Raw genomic sequence first — 12,562 nt, 5'->3', positions numbered from 1 at the left:
CGGCTCCCTGCACCGGCAGAGATCATAGAGGGGTGTATGTACCTGCTGTCCGGAAGAACAGGTAAGAAGACACTGCGGGAACAGAGGACAGGTGAGAAGAATTTTTTGTGTGTGTATGTGAACAGTAGCATCATAGGAGATAAGAAGGGTACCAGTATGAGGACATTACTAAAGGATAGGCACATTACTACATCGCACAAGGATGGGGCACATTACTACAGCAGACAAGGATGGGGCACAAGAATGAGTGCATTACTAAAGGAGGCAAGGAATGGGATACATTACTACAGGGCACAAGGATGGGCACATTACTACAGGGCACAAAAATGGGCACAATACAAGAGACAGGATGGAGCACAAGGATGGGCACATTACTACAAAAGACAAGGAATGGGAGACATTAATACAGGGCACAAGGATGGGGTACAAGGATGGGCCCATTACTACAGAGAAAAGGATGGGGCACACTACTACAGAGCACAAGGATGGGGCACATTACTACAGGGCACAAGGATGGGCACATTACTACGGGAGACAAGAATGGGACACAAGTATGGGCACATTACTACAGGAGACGAGGATGGGGCACATTACTACAGGGCACAAGGATGGGCACATTATGTTTTATTGGTATGTATTTTTATTTTTGAAATTTATCAGTAGCTGCTGCATTTCCCACCCTAGGCTTATACTCGAATCAATAAGTTTTCAAAGCTTTTGTAATATTAGGGTCTCTGCTTATATTCAGGTGGGCCTATACTCGAGTATATATGGTAAATCAATCTTTTAAAATTTGCAATCTTTGACAAATTTTTCAAAAAAAGTTCATTTGTTCTCAAATTGACTTGAAATTATGTGAATAACGCGGTGAGGTTTCCTAGGGCTATATCCAATCCCTTTGACGCACAAACAGAGCCTTAGTGAGCCAAACCTATATGGCTATGGGTAAATAGATGGCTGTTGTTCTTCACTATTGTGCTATCTCACACAGAATCTATCTGCAAAATTTGTTGTCTGTTTTAGGTTTTTCTCTCCTTATCCAGAATCACCATAAAATGTGTGCTTCATTTCCTATCTCTGCTTTTATACAGGCTGTGATAGTCCTTCCAGATTGTTTGAATTAACTGGGTTCAGCAAATTCCTAAAAATTCGACACCTCTAACAATTATGCATTTTAGCTGGAGTCATTCTATACACAGACAGTGCAGCTTACATTACTGCCTTATGTGTACAGTTATGTTTACTTAGTGATTAGTTTCTTTTTTACACTAAAGACATGGAACATATATTACCAGGTCAAAAAATTGAGGATTTTTAAATAGGTTCTTCAATCTATTTTTAATTTCATGGCAAAATAAAACATAGAAAAAACAAGTTTTAGGTTTTAAAAAGGGAAGATTATTACTGAAACTAGATTGAAGGGAACCTATCAGGTCCAATATGCATCCAGAACCACGAGCAGTTCTGGGTGCACATTGCTAAATCCCTGCCTAACGGTCCCTGTAAATGTGGCGCCCTGGACAAGCCAGGGGCCACAGGTAACAACACACACACACCCCCACCCCCAGCAGTTCAACAGCAGAGATCTCCAGTGAGACCTGATTTCTTCCTCGGGTTCAGACAGACACACCAGGTGGGCGGAGTCATGCAGATGGGCACGCCCACCGAGGAGTTTAGCTGGCCTGAGGCAGGAAACAAGTTCAGACAAGTCCAGGCAGAGGAAGAGAGAGGAGGTCTGCAGAGAGGCAGACGCAGACTGGGGCCTAGGTTGGAGCCTAGGTCCCTCGTGTAGCCAGTGAGGCAGACGGTAGTGGCCATCTGCGGGAGCCGGGAAGACAGTCTTGGTGGAGCCGTAGGTAGCCGGGGCTGGGCGGTGGCCCACCAGTACCGAACCGGGGAGCCAGCTGAAAACCGGAGCGCAGGAGGAGCATACACGAAGGTGAAGGAAAGGACTTACACTACCAACCTGGGGTCAGGGGAAAAACACCGCAGCCGTCTGTGGGACCCGTCCATCCAGCCGTTTGTTTGACCAGAGACTCCGTGTAAATTACTGGCTGTGTGAGTACCACCGTGCCGTGCGGCACAGCGCTGCCCCCACGACCCTGCACCTCACCAGACCCCGTAACCCGCCTGCCATCCCCAAACCCCCACCGGGGCCCCGGGACAACCAAACCCCCTACCCACGGAGGGGAGAACCAACATCCAAGCTGCTCCCTGTTATCGCTCCCGGGATCCCCGTCCAGAGCAGCGGTGGTGTCACAACTTCACCACAACCGTGGGTGGCGTCACGGACAATATCCCCAAACCACACACCACCCCCCTTTCACTCACGGGCGAGGAACGCCGCTCGAGTCCCCGGGATCCGGCCCACCGCTCGAGCCACCACCCAGCAGCAGCAGCAGCAGCCGGACCCGAGCAGTGGGTGAGCGCAGCGTCCCCTCCTCCGCCCGCGACATCTACACTAGCATAGATAAAGAGATCTTTATAAAAAAGTATTTCTAAAGATCTTATATAGTATGCTAATGAGTGAGGGGACTAGTCCCAAGGGTGTTGCTTTCCTTGCTAGTCGGCCCCATTAGTATGTTAGCATGCCCACAGGGGTGTACTAACATGCTAATGAATGACCAGCGTCAGATGATTATCTCACTCACCTCTCCGCCGCCATCGTGTCTGACTCTGGATTTCGGCTCAGTGCACATGACCCCGGAGTTTCTTAACCTTCAGTACAAATACTCCTCAAGCTATGACCTGCTGACGCCATATTAACCCCTTCACCCCCGGCCACTAAAACACCCTAATGACCGGGCCATTTTTTGCAATTCTGACCAGTGTCACTTTGACAGGTTATAACTCTGGGACGCTTCAACGGATCCTGGCAATTCTGAGATTGTTTTTTCGTGACATATTGTACTTCATGTCAGTGGTAAATTTAGGCCGATATTTTTTGCGTTTATTTGTGAAAATTTAGGAAATTTGGCGAAAATTTTGAAAATTTCGCAATTTTCAAACTTTGAAAATTTATGCCCATAAATCTGAGAAATATGTCACACAAAATAGTTACTAAATAACATTTCCCACTTGTCTACTTTACATCAGCGCAATTTTCGAAACAAATTTTTTTTTCGTTAGGAAGTTAGAAGGGGTCAAAGTTCATCAGCAATTTCTCATTTTTCCAACAAAATTTAGAAAATAATTTTTTTTAGGGACCACATCACATTTGAGGTGACTTTGAGAGGCCGAGGTGACAGAAAATACCCAAAAGTGACCCCATTCTAAAAACTGCACCCCTCACTCTGCTCAAAACCACATCCAAAAAGTTTATTAACCCTTTAGGTGCTTCACAGGAACCAAAGCAATGTGGAAGGAAAAAATGAAAATTTTACTTTTTAACACAAAAATGTTACTTTAGCCATAAAATTTTCATTTTCACAAGGGAGAAAAGAGAAAGTGCACCCTACAATTTATTGTGCATTTTCTCCTGAGTACGCCGATACCCCATATGTGGTAAAAATCAATTGTTTGGGTGCACAGCGGAGCTCGGAAGGGAAGGAGCGCCATTTGAATTTTTGAACGCAAAATTAGCTGCACTCATTAGCGGACGCCATGTCGGGTTTGAAGACCCCCTGAGGTGCCTAAACAATGGAGCTCCCCCACAAGTGACCCCATTTTGGAAACTAGAGCCCTCAAATATTTTTTCTAGATGTTTGATGAGCACTTTGAACACCTGGGGGCTTCACAGAAGTTTATAACGTTGAGCCGTGAAAAGAAAAAAAAATTTTTTTACCACAAAACTGTTGCTTCAACTAGGTAGCTTTTTTTTTCACAAGGGTATTGGGAAAAAATGCAACATAAAATATATTGTCCATTTTCTCCTGAGTACGCAGATACCTCATATGTGGTGGAAATCAAATGTTTGGACACACGGCAGTGCTTGGAATGCAAGGAGCGCCATTTGAATTTTTGAACGCAAAATTAGCTGCACTAATTAGCGGACGCCATGTCGGGTTTGAAGACCCCCTGAGGTGCCTAAACAATGGAGCTCCCCCACAAGTGACCCCATTTTGGAAACTAGAGCCCTCAAATATTTTTTCTAGATGTTTGATGAGCACTTTGAACACCTGGGGGCTTCACAGAAGTTTATAACGTTGAGCCGTGAAAAGAAAAAATTTTTTTTTTACCACAAAACTGTTGCTTCAACTAGGTAGCTTTTTTTTTCACAAGGGTATTGGGAAAAAATGCAACATAAAATATATTGTCCATTTTCTCCTGAGTACGCAGATACCTCATATGTGGTGGAAATCAAATGTTTGGACACACGGCAGTGCTCGGAATGCAAGGAGCGCCATTTGAATTTTTGAACGCAAAATTAGCTGCACTAATTAGCGGACGCCATGTCGGGTTTGAAGACCCCCTGAGGTGCCTAAACAATGGAGCTCCCCCACAAGTGACCCCATTTTGGAAACTAGAGCCCTCAAATATTTTTTCTAGATGTTTGATGAGCACTTTGAACACCTGGGGGCTTCACAGAAGTTTATAACGTTGAGCCGTGAAAAGAAAAAAATTTTTTTTTTACCACAAAACTGTTGCTTCAACTAGGTAGCTTTTTTTTTCACAAGGGTATCGGGAAAAAATGCAACATAAAATGTATTGTCCATTTTCTCCTGAGTACGCAGATACCTCATATGTGGTGGAAATCAAATGTTTGGACACACGGCAGTGCTCGGAAGGCAAGGAGCGCCATTTAAATGCAAAATTAGCTGCACTAATTAGCGGACGCCATGTCGGGTTTGAAGACCCCCTGAGGTGCCTAAACAATGGAGCTCCCCCACAAGTGACCCCATTTTGGAAACTAGAGCCCTCAAATATTTTTTCTAGATGTTTGATGAGCACTTTGAACACCTGGGGGCTTCACAGAAGTTCATAACGTTGAGCCGTGAAAAGAAAAAATTTTTTTTTTACCACAAAACTGTTGCTTCAACTAGGTAGCTTTTTTTTTCACAAGGGTGTTGGGAAAAAATGCAACATAAAATGTATTGTCCATTTTCTCCTGAGTACGCAGATACCTCATATGTGGTGGAAATCAAATGTTTGGACACACGGCAGTGCTCGGAAGGCAAGGAGCGCCATTTAAATGCAAAATTAGCTGCACTCATTAGCGGACGCCATGTCAGGTTTGAAGACCCCCTGAGGTGCCTAAACAATGGAGCTCCCCCACAAGTGACCCCATTTTGGAAACTAGAGCCCTCAAATAATTTTTCTAGATGTTTGGTGAGCACTTTGAACACCTGGGGGCTTCACAGAAGTTTATAGCGTTGAGCCGTGAAAAGAAAAAAAAATTTTTTTACCACAAAACGGTTGCTTCAATTAGGTAGCTTTTTTTTTCACAAGGGTAACAGGAAAAAATGCACCATAAAATGTATTGTGCATTTTCTCCTGAGTACGCAGATACCTCATATGTGGTGGAAAGTAATTGTTTGGGCGCACGGCGGGGCTCAGAAGAGAAGGAGCGCCATTTGACTTTTCAAACGCACAGACGCAGTGCACTGATCGGCCGCTGCAGGACGCATGGTCGGATGCGATAAAAAAAGCGTCGGGGATACGGAAAAAAAAAGTCACGCCAAAAATTGACCATGGATGCCGATCCGTTATGTGCATCCCTGATCAGCGCTCGGCGGGACGCACAGACGGATGCCATACAAAAATTGTCGCGAATACGGAAAAAAGTCACGCCAAAAATTGAGCAGGGATGCCGATCCGTTATCTGCATCCCTGATCAGCGCTCGGCGGGACGCACGGACGGATGCGATACAAAAAGCGTCGCGAATACGGAAAAAAGTCACGCCAAAAATTGAGCAGGGATGCCGATCCGTTATCTGCATCCCTGATCAGCGCTCGGCGGGACGCACGGTCGGACGCGATACAAAAAGCGTCGCGAATACGGAAAAAAGTCACGCCAAAAATTGAGCAGGGATGCCGATCCGTTATCTGCATCCCTGATCAGCGCTCGGCGGGACGCACGGACGGACGCGATACAAAAAGCGTCGCGAATACGGAAAAAAGTCATGCCAAAAACTGACCACGGATGCAGATCCGTTATCTGCATCCCTGATCAGCGCTTGGCGGGACGCACGGACAGATGAAGTGTAAAAATGGACAGGATACAAGAAAAAAAAAAAAAAAAGTTATACTCACAGTACCAAGAGGATCACTGACCAGAAGAGTTGCAGAGGAACAAGAAGGCAGTGAGATAGACAGCTTTACACCAGCAGCAGGCAGGACGTTGGACAGATCAGCAGAAGGACCCAGCGATGGAGGCAGATGTGATCGGGCCAGTGAAGACCTCGGACGACCCGTGAAGGCAGGTAAGAGGACGTCGGGGGGGGGGGGCAGGGGGGGATGGGGAGAGGGGGGGGCAGAGGGGGGGCAGATGGGGGGGGTTAGAGGGAGAGCAGAGGGGGCGGAAAAGCAAAAGCAGAAGGAAGGAACCTTGGAAGCAGATGACAGAGGAGGCAGGCAGAGCGCGTGGGGAGCAGATCGGGATGCGGGGGGGCAGATCGGGGCGTAGGGGGGCAGATCGGGGCGTAGGGGGGCAGATCTGGGGGGGCACGGGCAGGGGCCTTCACGGGAGCGCGCAGGGGCCTTCACGGGAGCGCGCAGGGGCCATCGCCGGAGCGCAATACTTACCTTTGGAGCTGGCGCGGTGACAGCAGAGGGGGCGTCTGCGGCGGCAGCTGCGGTGGCGTGGTACCAAAAGTACCAGCCACTCCACGCTGCAGCCATGTTGGGGGAGGGTCCCCAGAGCAGTACAGGCCTGGGGAGGGCGGCCACCGGCAGATCAGACCGCCCCACTGCACACTGATTGGAGCGATTGCGCGTCATAGCACGATCGCTCCAATCAGTGCTGCAGGGGCTGGGGGCGGCATGTTTGAGGTCCACCTATGATATGCTGCAGCAGCTGCGGCATCTCATAGCTGGATCTCACAGGATCGCACTAATTCGGGCATTATTTTTGCCGAAATTAGTGCGATCGATGTGGTTGGCGGTTCCGATTTGAACAGCCAATCACATCGATCGTCGATAGGGGGTGGCGATGCCACCCCCCCTGGGGTCAAGCAAAGGTCCCCTGCTGTAAGAAACAGCAGGGGACATCATTTGAAAGCCGTTGCTATGGCCACGGCAATCAAATGAAGTTTAGGCAGTAAAATTACGTCCCTGGTCGTTAAGTCACGTTAAAATAGGACGTAATTTTACTGCCCGCGGTCGTGAAGGGGTTAAAGAAGCAAAGCTCTCATGTGCACCTACCAATTGCCCCGCAATTGCACTGTATCTTTTTAGGGTCATATATACTGTATTTCTTCTATAGGTTCTGCATGTTCTAAATATGTAAGTGAATAGGCAAAAAAATTTTGACGCATATCGCTTTCTCTTCCTTGTCTGGCTCTAAAAGATATTTCACAGGACAGCATCTTTCCTTGGAGTACACAATTGGAACTTTTTGTTATTAGGGGGTACTTGGCTTGAATAGGTTGAAAACCACAAACTCCTGTAGAAACAGTACAATGTATGTATGCAGTACAGCAGCTACAATAAAATGTCAATTGAGAGAGAAATATCATAGATTATTACAGTCTGGAGGTAGTGATAAAAGCGGCCCACTACCCCAGAGAGCACCAGTGTAAGACCCCTTTCACACATCAGTTTTTTCCCATCAGTCACAATCCGTTGGCTCAATGGATCCGTCGCAGATTGAGAGAAAATGATGCGACAGATCCATCGCATCATATCTACAGTGTTTTTACACCCCATCTGAGCATGCTCAATTAAAAAAAACGGATCCGTCGCCGGCCGTTTTTTCAATGTATACAAAAATCTTTACTTTGTCCATTGTCTCCGTCCGACAGACAAATAACTTTGACGGATATGTCGAAAGACGGATGGAAAGTGAGGTCATCCATCGCAATCCATCACTAATACAAGTCTATGAGAAAAAAACGGATCTAGCGGCATCAGTTGCCGGATCCGTTTTTTTCAAAATTCAACGGATTGTGACTGATGGCAAAAAACTGATGTGTGAAAGGGGCCTAACAGGAGATAAATACCATGCTTTATGTATGCTTCCTGTCTTCGTAGACTCTTTGTCTCACAATGTATGGATACTATAGCAGTCCCAGATGTTTGCTGCTCAACACCTTTTATATTTCAGGTTTAAATGAAATGACAGTGTTCTGTTTACCCTAATGAGAGAGTAATAATACCTTTAATAGGAATAGTCACATGAAAGTGAAGAAAACAAAGCAGCACTTCAGCACCATCTTTATAATAAAAATCTAAGTTTAAAAGAAAATAAATGTAATTTTATAATTATACACTAACTTCATAAATTTTACACACACATTTTATATATATATATATATATATATATATATATATATATATTATATACATACATATCCTACAATTTGTAAAGCTTGGCCTGAGTCTGGAAATGTTCTGACCTATAAAAAAATGAATTCGACACCGAAAACGAAATGGTCTAAACTCTGCATGTGGCATGACAGCGGTTTGGCAAAGCTACTTGTCTCATCAGCATTACTTTCTTTTAAAGGGAGCCTGTCAGCACAGAATGACTGTTCAAAATAAGTACAGGAGCTTGTGCATTATATTGCAGCCAATTATTTAAATACACCTTCCCACTTACTGGTTTTCCCTTAATCTCTACTCCCCATCTTCTTTGATTGACAGCCGTGGCTTCATAGAGTCACAGAAGGTTAGAGATGGAGGGAAAACAAGAAGGTGCACTAAAATGTTGAGCCCCGTCATGATGCACCGAGCACCTGTACTTTGTTTGAATTGTCATTCTATGCTCACAGTCCATTTAAATGGCTTGTTGGAGATCATTATTATTAGAGTCCAACCTTTATTTCTAGCTCATAATATAAACAGAAGGTCTATTACTTGGTGCCCTGATAGGTGAAAGATGATAACTTGCTGATTGCTTGGTCCCACTAGTGGGCATATCAACCAGTCTAGATGGAGCCCTGGACAATTGGGTGTAGGAGGGAAGTATTGATCCAGAGAGTCCGATTTTGGACTGCCAATCATATTATCTCCAGGAGATAAACTATTGCTAGACCATCTTTCGATCTTTCCAATATCTATCTATTGTGTATGGGCTGCCTTCCACAGTAGATGGATATTGGTTGAACGATGGTCTGGTGGCAGCTTATCTTCTGGAGACAGTATGATTGGCAGTCCATAATCAGACAGTCTTGTTGAATATTCCCCCCTACAATCAATTGTCCAGGGCTCTATTACACTGCTGTCCGAATTTGTCGATAATAGAAGGTACAGCTAACATGAGTAAAATGCGTATGGGGGGGGGGGGGGTAGTAAGGAATTTAAATACCCCATTTTCTATGAAAGTGATGGAAATAGCTGAATTCTGTACTATCTCTGGCAGCCCCACAGAGACCATGAATGGTGGAGTGGTAGTGAACCCATGCAAAGCCACCATTCTAATCTGAGCCCTGTTATCTGGACAAGTGAAGGGCAAGCGGTAAAACCTTCAGTTTTCAACAATTGACAACAATAAACTGAACAATATTTAAAAGAGATCATATACATAAAACCAGAAACCCATAAGGGTTTATATGTCTAGCCCTATTGATGGACTATATCCATCTGTAAAATTTAGAAAGATGCAAGTACAGAGGTAACACATGCCACAAATATGGCCATGAAAATGCAGCCATGGGCAAAGAAGGCAAATACCAACTGATCGGTATGATTTTACGAAAGCATTTCTAACTAAATTACTGCTGAAAAAGTGTCCATATTCCACTGCAACCTCAACTTTATCATTTCCATGTGCATCTTAAAAAGTACCATAATTCCATTACTATCCCTAAATGTTTATTAATTTAAGGTAGAGTACATTTGTTTGCATATATTATTTATTTCATGACTAAAATGAACATTGTAATGTATTGTGATAAATAAATTTTATGGAAATGTGACATTATTTTCTACCAGAGTTTGCTTTTTTTAATGTTACATTTTTATAACATTACACCACCCACTAGAGATGAACGAATCAATAAGCGATGCAAATGGTATGTGGCGAATTAATCTAGGAGGTCTCTCCAACCTCCAGAGCATAATAAACATAGAGTGAAAACAAACACCTGGTTCTCCAAACTACTCCGTCTGGCCTCTTAGTTACTTTTCTGTCTCCCTTTTTTTTTTTTTCGGGGGGGGGGGGGGGGTGGTATGGTGATCACAAAATTCTCCAATATCAGTTTTATTCTCTATGCTGTTTACCGTATGGGGTCATTACCGTATATGCCGGCGTATAAGACGACTGGGCGTATAAGACGACCCCCAACTTCTGCCCTAAAAATATAGAATTTGGGATATACTCACTGTATAAGACTACCCCCGTTCAGTATGCTTCAGTATGCTAAGAGCAGGGGGCCGCACTGTGTGAGGAGGTGTTTTTTTTACTGTCCAGTATAACCAATAGGATTAGTGCAGGGGCCAGCATGTAAGCTCTTCATTAATGTCCCTGCATGGATGCGAGGGGAATCTGGCGTTACTGCACTAATCCTATTGGTTATACTGGACAGTGAAAAAAAAAACACCTCCTCACACAGTGCGGCCCCCTGCTATATATCCGCTGTATATGCTGTATTACGGTATATACCAGTACGGGGCCGGGCTGTGTATCGCGTTTCCATAACGACGAGGCAGGAACTTCCCTGCTAGAGCGCTGACGTCAAGGCAGAGCTGCTTGCCTCTGATTGGCCAGCGCTCTGCCATTCAGCAGCGGTGACAGGAAGTTCCTCCCTCGTCGCTATGGAGGCAGAATCCAAGCGTGGAACGGAGTGGAGCGGCGCACTACAGCACCCAGGTGTATATCCGGCGTATAAGACGACCCCCCACTGTAGCCATTATTTTAAGGGGGTAAAAAGTCGTCTTATACGCCAGTATATACGGTAATTTTATATTTTGATAGATCAGACTTCTACAGACTTTTTTTTAGATTAGGAAAAGGGGATGATCTATACTTTTATGTTTTTTATTTTTTTTAATTATGTAAATATTTTTTTACCAATTACTACATTTTTTTAGTTTCTCTTGTATGTACTGACACCCCATAATTGCCAAGGCGGGTGCAGGCCTGCCAAAAGGGCACACATACACTTAGGTACCTCTTAAATGATGCTGTCAAAAATTACCAGTAACATCTAAATGGCTAAATAGCAAAAATCGGAGTTAGCTCCAGTTGCCACTGTTAGAGGGCATGGCCAGATACATACCCAGGTATATATGGCTGTCTGGTACTATATGTAAATGTGATGATCCGGATGAAGGAGGTGCAGAATGTGCAAAATGAAATGTGCAGAATAAAGTCACATATTGAAGATCCAGCATTCCTCTTTATTGCACAGTAGCGCAGTAATCAACCCTTCTTGGAAAAAGAGGTAGAGATGTTACCTCTCCTGTTCCCTGTGATGTCATGCTGCCTCTGTGCCCACCATGGCTCCCAGCTTCCTGGACCACAAACGCCACATGAGTTTCCAGGCCGCTTAAAGGGGTAACATGTGCTCACCTGATGTGTTCCCAGGCTAGTGATGGAAAGTACCAGGTAAGTCCCTGATGTGTTCCTAGCGTTTTGCTGGGGAGATCCAGGTAACATTTGCTATGGAAGTATTAGTTCTCAGTAACCTGTGTGCCTTGTGGCTACTAGCTCATTATCTGGTCCCTGCATCCTGTTCCAGATTCAGTACACGCTTATATGCCCAATCCATTCCTGATTCTGTACCCATTCCGAGTGCCTGAACCTGCTCCAGTGTCCTGGTCCCTTCCTTGATTCCTGATCCCATTCCAGGTTCCCAGTTCTAGCCTGTTATCCCGACCTGTTCTTTTATACCGGTGCCTGTCTGATTTCCTGATTTAGTTTCTGGTCCCGTGCCAGCCTGAGTTCCTGATCCAGCTACTGGTTCTTGATTCTAGCCCGAGTTCCTGATTCTGTTCCTCATCCCGTTCCTGGTTCCTGGTTGTAGTCTGAGTTCCTGATCCTGTTTTGTCTCCAATTCTAACCTGAGTTTCTGATCCTCTTCCTGCTTCCAGGTTGTAGCCTGAATTGCTGATCCCATTCCTGGTTCCCAGTTTCAGCCTGAGTTCCTAATTCTATTTCTGATACTGTTTTTGGTCTCCGATTTCAGCCTGAGTTCCTGATCCTGTTCCTGCTTCTCGGTTCCAGCCTGAGCGCCTTTTCCCGTTCTTGGTTCCCAGTTCCATCCTGAGTTCCTAATTCCATTCCTGATCCTGTTCCTGGTTTGTGTTTCCTGCCTGAGTTCCTGATTCTGTTCCTATATCATGAATCCCTTCATGTGTCCCCCTACTAGCCTGTGTTCCTGTCCTGATAGCAGCATGAGTTTCTTTTTCCGTTCCTGTGACTTAATACCAGCCTGATTTCCTATATCTGTTCCTGATGGAATTGGGAAGGAAAAGCAGAAACGAGAGTGACAATAAGTGAATTGAAAATGGAGGGAAATGA

Source organism: Anomaloglossus baeobatrachus, chromosome 2, assembly GCF_048569485.1.
Source record: "Anomaloglossus baeobatrachus isolate aAnoBae1 chromosome 2, aAnoBae1.hap1, whole genome shotgun sequence".
In the NCBI taxonomy this organism is placed as follows: domain Eukaryota; kingdom Metazoa; phylum Chordata; class Amphibia; order Anura; family Aromobatidae; genus Anomaloglossus; species Anomaloglossus baeobatrachus.
Note: the sequence above shows the minus strand (reverse complement) of the source record.